The 8,369-nt window shown below is 41.4% G+C and overlaps 1 non-coding gene across 1 annotated transcript; it reads right to left on the bottom strand.

Annotated features, from left to right (window-relative positions):
- Nucleotides 1–670: 670 nt before the first annotated feature.
- LOC148566939 (small nucleolar RNA R71) lies at nt 671–778 on the bottom strand. The gene has a single exon (XR_015881956.1). It is a non-coding gene; the product is annotated as a small nucleolar RNA R71 (small nucleolar RNA).
- Nucleotides 779–8,369: the final 7,591 nt, after the last annotated feature.

Here is an 8,369-nt window from a genome sequence, read left to right as displayed (position 1 = left end):
CCTCACAGTTGTGTTTCTTCCATTATATTACATTCTTTGTCTCCCCCTCTTCTTCTACTCACACAGGGATCCCTATACTGTGGTATAAAGGATCTCTATTATTATTATTATTTTTCTGTGCCTTCTTCTTTGTCATATGAGCAGGAGCAAGGATAAGAACATTCTTGTGGAAGCAGATCCAGAACCTGAAAGGACTCTGAAGAGAAAATTAAGAGAAGCTAAATTACAACAATCCAGAGAAAACCTTTCAGAAATTTTCGAACAGGAAAAGGAGATGGCAGCCGAAAATAATAATAATGTAAGGAAGATGCTTGGTGACTTTACTGCACCCAATTCCAATTTACATGGAAGAAGCATCTCCATTCCTGCCATTGGAGCAAACAACTTTGAGCTGAAACCTCAATTAGTTTCTCTGATGCAGCAGAACTGCAAGTTTCATGGACTTCCATCTGAAGATCCTTTTCAGTTCTTGACTGAATTCTTGCAGATATGTGATACTGTTAAGACTAATGGAGTAGATCCTGAAGTCTACAGGCTCATGCTTTTCCCTTTTGCTGTAAGAGACAGAGCTAGATTATGGTTGGACTCTCAACCTAAAGATAGCCTGAACTCTTGGGATAAGCTGGTCACGGCTTTCTTAGCCAAGTACTTTCCTCCTCAAAAGTTGAGCAAGCTTAGAGCTGATGTTCAAACCTTCAGACAAAAAGAAGGTGAATCCCTCTATGAAGCTTGGGAAAGGTACAAACAGTTGACCAAAAAGTGTCCTTCTAACATGCTTTCAGAATGGACCATCCTGGATATATTCTATGATGGTTTATCTGAGTTATCAAAGATGTCACTGGACACTTCTGCAGGTGGATCCATTCACCTAAAGAAAACGCCTGCAGAAGCTCAAGAACTCATTGACATGGTTGCTAATAACCAGTTCATGTACACTTCTGAAAGGAATCCTGTGAGTAATGGGACGCCTATGAAGAAGGGAGTTCTTGAAGTTGATACTCTGAATGCCATATTGGCTCAGAATAAAATATTGACTCAGCAAGTCAATATGATCTCTCAGAGTCTGCATGGAATGCAAGCTGCATCCAACAGTACTCTAGAGGCATCTTCTGAAGAAGAAGCTTATGATCCTGAGAACCCTGCAATAGCAGAGGTAAATTACTTAGGTGAACCTTATGGAAACACCTATAACTCAACATGGAGAAATCATCCAAATTTCTCATGGAAGGATCAAAAGCCCCAACAAGGCTTTAATAATGGTGGAAGAAACAGGTTTAGCAATAGCAAGCCTTTTCCATCATCAACTCAGCAACAGACAGAGAACTCTGAACAAAATGCTTCTAATTTAGCAAATCTAGTCTCTGATCTATCTAAGGCCACTGTAAGTTTCATGAATGAAACAAGGTCTTCCATTAGAAATCTGGAAGCACAAGTGGGCCAGCTGAGTAAAGGATCACTGAAATCCCTCCTAGTACTCTCCCAAGCAATACAGAAGAGAACCCAAAAGGAGAGTGCAAGGCCATTGACATAAGCGCCACGGCCGAACCTGTGAGGAGAGGAGAGGACGTGAATCCCAAGGAAGAAGACCTCCTGGGACGTCCAGTGACCAATAAGGAGCTTCCCTCTGAGGAACCAAAGGACTCTGAGGCTCATCTAGAGACCATAGAGATTCCATTGAACCTCCTTATGCCCTTCATGAGCTCTGATGAGTATTCCTCTTCTGAAGAGAATGAGGATGTCACTGAAGAGCAAACTGCCAAGTTTCTTGGTGCAATCATGAAGCTGAATGCCAAATTATTTGGCATTGATGCTTGGGAAGTTGAACCTCCCTTGTTCATCAATGAACTAAGTGATCTGGATCAACTGACATTGCCTCAGAAGAGACAGGATCCTGGAAAGTTCATAATACCCTGTACCATAGGCACCATGATCTTTAAGGCTCTGTGTGACCTTGGTTCAGGAATAAACCTCATGCCCCTCTCTGTAATAGAGAAACTGGGAATCTATGGGGTGCAGGCTGCTAAAATCTCACTAGAGATGGCAGACAGCTCAAGAAGACAGGCTTATGGACAAGTAGAAGATGTATTAGTAAAGGTTGAGGGCCTTTACATACCTACTGATTTCATAGTCCTGGATACTGGAAAGGAAGAGAATGAATCCATCATCCTAGGAAGACCTTTCCTGGCCACAGCAAGAGCTGTGATTGATGTTGACAGAGGTGAAATAGTCCTTCAATGGAATGAGGACTCCCTTGTATTCAAAACTCAAGGATCTCCCTCTACAACCATGAAGAGGAAGCATGAAAAGCTTCTCTCAAAGCAGAGTCAACCAGAGCCCCCACAGTCAAACTCTAAGTTTGGTGTTGGGAGGCCACAACCAAACTCTAAGTTTGGTGTTGAACTCCCATATCCAAACTCTAAGTTTGGTGTTGGAGAGTCTCAACAAAGCTCTGCACATCTGTGAGGCTCCATGAGAGCCCACTGTCAAGCTATTGACATTAAAGAAGCACTTGTTGGGAGGCAACCCAATGTTTATCTAATTCTTATTTTTATTATTTTTCATGTTTTCTTAGGTTCATGATCATGTGGAGTCACAAAATAAATATAAAAAATTGAAAACGGAATCAAAAACAGCAGAAGAAAAATCACACCCTGGAGGAGCATCTGTCTGGCGTTCAGCGCCAGAACAGAGCATGGTTCTGGCGCTGAACGCCCAAAATGGGCAGCTTCTGGGCGCTGAACGCCAGAATAGGCATGGTTCTGGCGTTCAACGCCAGAAATGGCACACAGATGGGCGTTGAACGCCCAAAATGGCCACCAACCTGGCGCTGAACGCCCAGAGTTGGGTACAAAGGCATTTTTACATGCCTAATGGGTGCAGGGATGTAAATCCTTGAACACCTCAGGATCTGTGGACCCCACAGGATCCACTCAGGATCTGTGAACCCCACAGGACCCACTCAGGATCTGTGGACCCCACAGGATCCCCACCTACCTCCACTCACTTCTTCTCACCACTCTCTTTCACACAACCCCATAAACACTCTTCCCTAAAACCCCTCACCAATCACTTCAATCTCTCTTCCCCACTAAACCTTCACCACTCACATCCACCCACTCTTCCCAATAAACCTACCTCATAAACTCCACCTACCTTTAAAATTCAAAACCAATTTCCCACCCAAACCCACCCATATGGCCGAACCAATACCCCCCCTCCCTTCCCTATATAAAGACCTCCATTCTTCATCAAATTCACACAACATATCCCTCTACACTCCTCTTAACCGAAACCACATCTCCCTCTCCCTCTCCATATTTCTTCTTCCTCTTCTTCTATTCTTTTGTTTATTGCTCGAGGGCGAGCAATATTCTAAGTTTGGTGTGGTAAAAGCATAGCTTTTTTGTTTTTCCATTACCATTGATGGCTCCCAAGACCGGAGAATCCTCTAGAAGAGGGAAAGGGAAGATAAAAGCTTCCACATCCGAGTCATGGGAGATGGAAAGGTTCATCTCCAAAGCCCATCAAGACCACTTCTATGATGTTGTGGCCAAGAAGAAGGTGATCCCTGAGGTCCCTTTTAAACTCAAAAGAAATGAGTATCCGGAGATCCGACATGAAATTCAAAGAAGAGGTTAGGAAGTTCTAACAAATCCCATCCAACAAGTCGGCATCCTAATGGTTCAAGAGTTCTATGCCAATGCATGGATCACCAAGAACCATGATCAGAGTAAGAACCCGGATCCAAAGAACTATGTTACAATGGTTCGGGGGAAATACTTAGATTTTAGTCCGGAGAATGTGAGGTTGGCGTTCAACTTGCCATACATGGAAGAGAACGCACGCCCCTACACAAGGAGAGTCAACTTTGATCAAAGGTTGGACCAAGTCCTTATGGACATATGTGTAGAAGGAGCTCAATGGAAGATTGACTCCAAAGGCAAGCCGGTTCAACTAAGAAGATTGGACCTCAAGCCTATAGCTAGAGGATGGTTGGAGTTTATTCAATGCTCAATCATTCCCACTAGCAACCGGTCTGAAGTTACTATAGACCGGGCCATCATGATCTATAGCATCATGATTGGAGAAAAGGTGGAAGTTCATGAGATTATACCTCAAGAACTCTACAAGGTGGCTGACAAGTCCTCCACCATGGCAAGGTTAGCCTTTCCTCACCTCATTTGCCACCTATGCAATTCAGCTGGGATTGACATAGAGGGAGATATCCTCATTAAAGAGGACAAGCCCATCACTAAGAAAAAGATGGAGCAAGCAAGAGAGCCCAGTCATGGAGCTCAAGAGGCGTAAGAGGCTCACTTCCATGAGATCCCTGAGATGCCTCAAATGCACTTTCCTCCACAAAACTATTGGGAGCAAATCAACACCTCCCTAGGAGAATTGAGTTTCAATATGGGACAACTAAGGGTGGAACATCAAGAGCACTCCATCATGCTTCATGAAATAAGAGAAGATCAAAAAGCAATGAGGGAGGAGCAACAAAGACAAGGAAGAGACATAGAAGAGCTCAAGGACATCATTGGTTCCTCAAGAAGGAAACGCCACCATCACTAAGGTGGATTCATTCTTTGTTCTTGCTTTCTCTGTTTTTCGTTTTCTATATTATGTGCTTATCAATGCTTGTGCCTTTATTACATGATCATTAGTAGTTAGTAACTTTGTCCTAAAGTTATGAATGTCCTATGAATCCATCACCTCTCTTAAAAAAAAAACTGTTTTAATTCAAAAGAACAAGAAGTACATGAGTTTCGAATTTATCCTTGAACTTGGTTTAATTATATTGATGTGGTGACAATGCTTCTTGTTTTCTGAATGTATGCTTGAACAGTGCATAAGTCTTTTGAAGTTGTTGTTTAAGAATGTTAAATATGTTGGCTCTTGAAAGAATGATGACTAGGAGACATGTTATTTGATAATCTGAAAAATCATAAAAATGATTCTTGAAGCAAGAAAAAGCAGCAAAGAACAAAGCTTGCAGAAAAAAAAAATAGGCGAAAAAAAAAAAGAGAAATAGAAAAAGAAAAAGCAAGCAGAAAAAGCCAATAACCCTTAAAACCAAAAGGCAAGGGCAAATAAAAAGGATCCCAAGGCTTTGAGCATCAGTGAATAGGAGGGCCTAAAGGAATAAAATCCTGGTCTAAGCGGCTAAACCAAGCTGTCCCTAACCATGTGCTTGTGGCGTGTAGGTGTCAAGTGAAAACTTGAGACTAAGCGGTTAAAGTCAAGGTCCAAAGCAAAAACAAAGAGTGTGCTTAAGAACCCTGGACACCTCTAATTGGGGACTCTAGCAAAGCTGAGTCACAATCTGAAAAGGTTCACCCAATTATGTGTCTGTGGCATTTATGTATCCGGTGGTAATACTGGAAAACAAAGTGCTTAGGGCCACGGCCAAGACTCATAAAGAAGCTGTGTTCAAGAATCATCATACTGAAATAGGAGAGTCAATAACACTATTCGAAATCTGAAGTTCCTATAGATGCCAATCATTCTGAACCTCAATGGATAAAGTGAGATGCCAAAACTATTCAAGAGGCAAAAAGCTATAAGTCCCGCTCATATGATTGAAGCTATGTTTCATTGATAGTTTGGAATTTATAGTATATTCTCTTCTTTTTATCCTATTTGATTTTTAGTTGCTTGGGGACAAGCAACAATTTAAGTTTGGTGTTGTGATGAGCGGATAATTTATACGCTTTTTGACATTGTTTTTAGTATGTTTTTAGTAGGATCTATTTACTTTTAGGGATGTTTTTAATAGATTTTGTGTTAAATTCACATTTCTGGACTTTACTATGAGTTTGTGTGTTTTTCTGTGATTTCAGGTATTTTCTGGCTGAAATTGAGGGACTTGAGCAGAAATCAGATTCAGAGGTTGAAAAAGGACTGCTGATGCTGTTGGATTCTGACCTCCCTGCACTCAAAGTGGATTTTCTGGAGCTACAGAACTCGAAATGGCGCGCTTCCAATTGCGTTGGAAAGTAGACATCTAGGGATTTCCAGAAATATATAATAGTCCATACTTTGGCCAAGAATTGATGACGTAAACTGGCGTTCAACGCCAACCTTCTGCCCAAATCTGGCGTCTAGCGCCAGAAAAGGATCCAAAACCAGAGTTGAACGCCCAAACTAGCACAGAAACTGGCGTTCAACTCCACAAATGGCCTCTGCATGTGCAACACTCAGGCTCAGCCCAAACACACACCAAGTGGGCCCAGGAAGTGGATTTATGCATCAATTACTCAATCATGTAAACCCTAGTGACTAGTTTATTATAAATAGGACCTCTTACTATTGTATTAGACGTCTTTTTGACCATCTTTGGATTACCTTATGATCCTTTGATCACGTTTTAGGGGGCTGGCCATCTCGGCCATGCCTAGACCTTCACTTATGTATTTTTAACGGTAGAGTTTCTACACTCCATAGATTAAGGTGTGGAGCTCTGCTGTTCCTCAAAGATTAATGCAAGTACTACTGTTTTCTATTCAATTCATCTTATTTCGCTTCTAAGATATCCATTCGCACCCAAGAACGTGATGAAGGTGATGATTATGTGTGACACTCATCACCATCTCCCTTATGAACACGTGCCTGACAAACACTTCCGTTCTACATGAAATAAGCTAGAATGAATATCTCTTAGATCTCCTAACCAGAATCTTCGTGGCGTAAGCTAGAATGATGGCGGCATTCAAGAGAATCTGGAAAGTCTAAACCTTGTCTGTGGTATTCCGAGTAGGATTCAATGACTGAATGACTGTGACGAGCTTCAAACTCGCGAGTGCTGGGCGTTAGTGACAGACGCAAAAGGAGGGTGAATCCTATTCCAGCATGATCGAGAACCGACAGATGATTGGCCGTGCTGTGACAGAGCATCTGAGCATATCTTTCACTGAGAGGAGGGGATGTAGCCACTGACAACGGTGATGCCCTTGCATAAAGCCAGCCATGGAAAGGAGTAAGACTGACTGGATGAAGATAGCAGGAAAGCAGAGGTTCAGAGGAACAAAAGCATCTCCATTCGCTTATCTGAAATTCCTATCAATGAATTACATAAGTGTCTCTATCCCTATTTTATTAATTAGTATTCGAAAACACCATTATCACTTTATATCTGCCTGACTGAGATTTACAAGGTGACCATAGCTTGCTTCATACCAACAATCTCCGTGGGATTCGACCCTTACTCACGTAAGGTATTACTTGGACGACCCAGTGCACTTGCTGGTTAGTTGTATCGAAGTTGTGACAATTATGAATTAAGATCAGAGCACCAAGCTTTGGAGCCATTACCAGGATTTATTCGAGCCTGGAGATCACAATTTCATGCACCACCTACTCATAACTTGGTCTCAAGGGACCGAAAAAAATCAAACCCAAAATACTAAATTAAAAGTTGAAATCCTGTATTTGTTTAGTGGAGGGGGTTTAAGGTGAGAACTCTAAACAAAGAAGACAACAATGATGATAGAAGGTGCCGATAGTGGCACGGCAATGCTAGACATCAATGGCTCCAGCGGCAGAGTGTATTTTGGTGACGAATTCCAACTCTAGCGGACAAGGGAGACCATAGCGTGATAATGACGGATCAAAGTAGGAGCAGCTCCGACAAGCCCCCTCCCTTCAAACCGAATGACAACAAAACTCCAGTTGTCACCAGCGACAGCCTCCTTCCATGGTGATGATAGCAAAGATGTCAACAATGGCAATCATCAGTTCCTCCTCCTTAAGCTCCGGCGAGTCTGGGCTAGGGCATCTAGCTCAATCCCCCTTTCTCCCTTCATAGCTTTCTCTGTCTCTCTTTTACTATGTCGATGAGAACAACAACACTCAATCTCGTCAACACCGTCCTCTCTTCCTCCTCTTTTTTTCTTTTTCTTTCTTTCTCTTCTATTTTTAGTATCGTTATCTTCTTCTATTTTCTTTATTGAGTATGTGGGTGAGAATGAGATATGTTTCTACGTGTACAGTTGAGTGGGAAGGATGAAGTGTGTGTTTATAAAATTGGTTAAAAAATAAAAAAATATTAGGTAGAGTGAGTTCCACATATTCTTTTTTATTTATTATTGTTTTTAGGTTATTACAAGCACAAGGACAGGTTAGGAAGTTTTTGTTTAAATAAATTAAATAAATATTTTATTTACTGAAATAAATAATTATGAAAATTATTACAAAAACATGTTACCTAGTCTTATCTCGTTTATAGTGTAAACAAGATACGTGTAAACTTATCTCATTTACACTGTAAACGAGATATGTGTTAAATTAAAATGTTTACAGTGCAAAAAAGATACATTAAGACAAATTTGCAACTACTGTAAAAGGATGTGCAATCCTTGGTATTCTTCATA

This window comes from Arachis ipaensis, chromosome B4 (genome assembly GCF_059453495.1).
Source record: "Arachis ipaensis isolate K30076 ecotype BB chromosome B4, ASM5945349v1, whole genome shotgun sequence".
Classification (NCBI taxonomy): domain Eukaryota; kingdom Viridiplantae; phylum Streptophyta; class Magnoliopsida; order Fabales; family Fabaceae; genus Arachis; species Arachis ipaensis.
The sequence above is the reverse complement of the archived record's forward strand: the minus strand, read 5'-3'. Positions and strand labels throughout refer to the sequence as shown.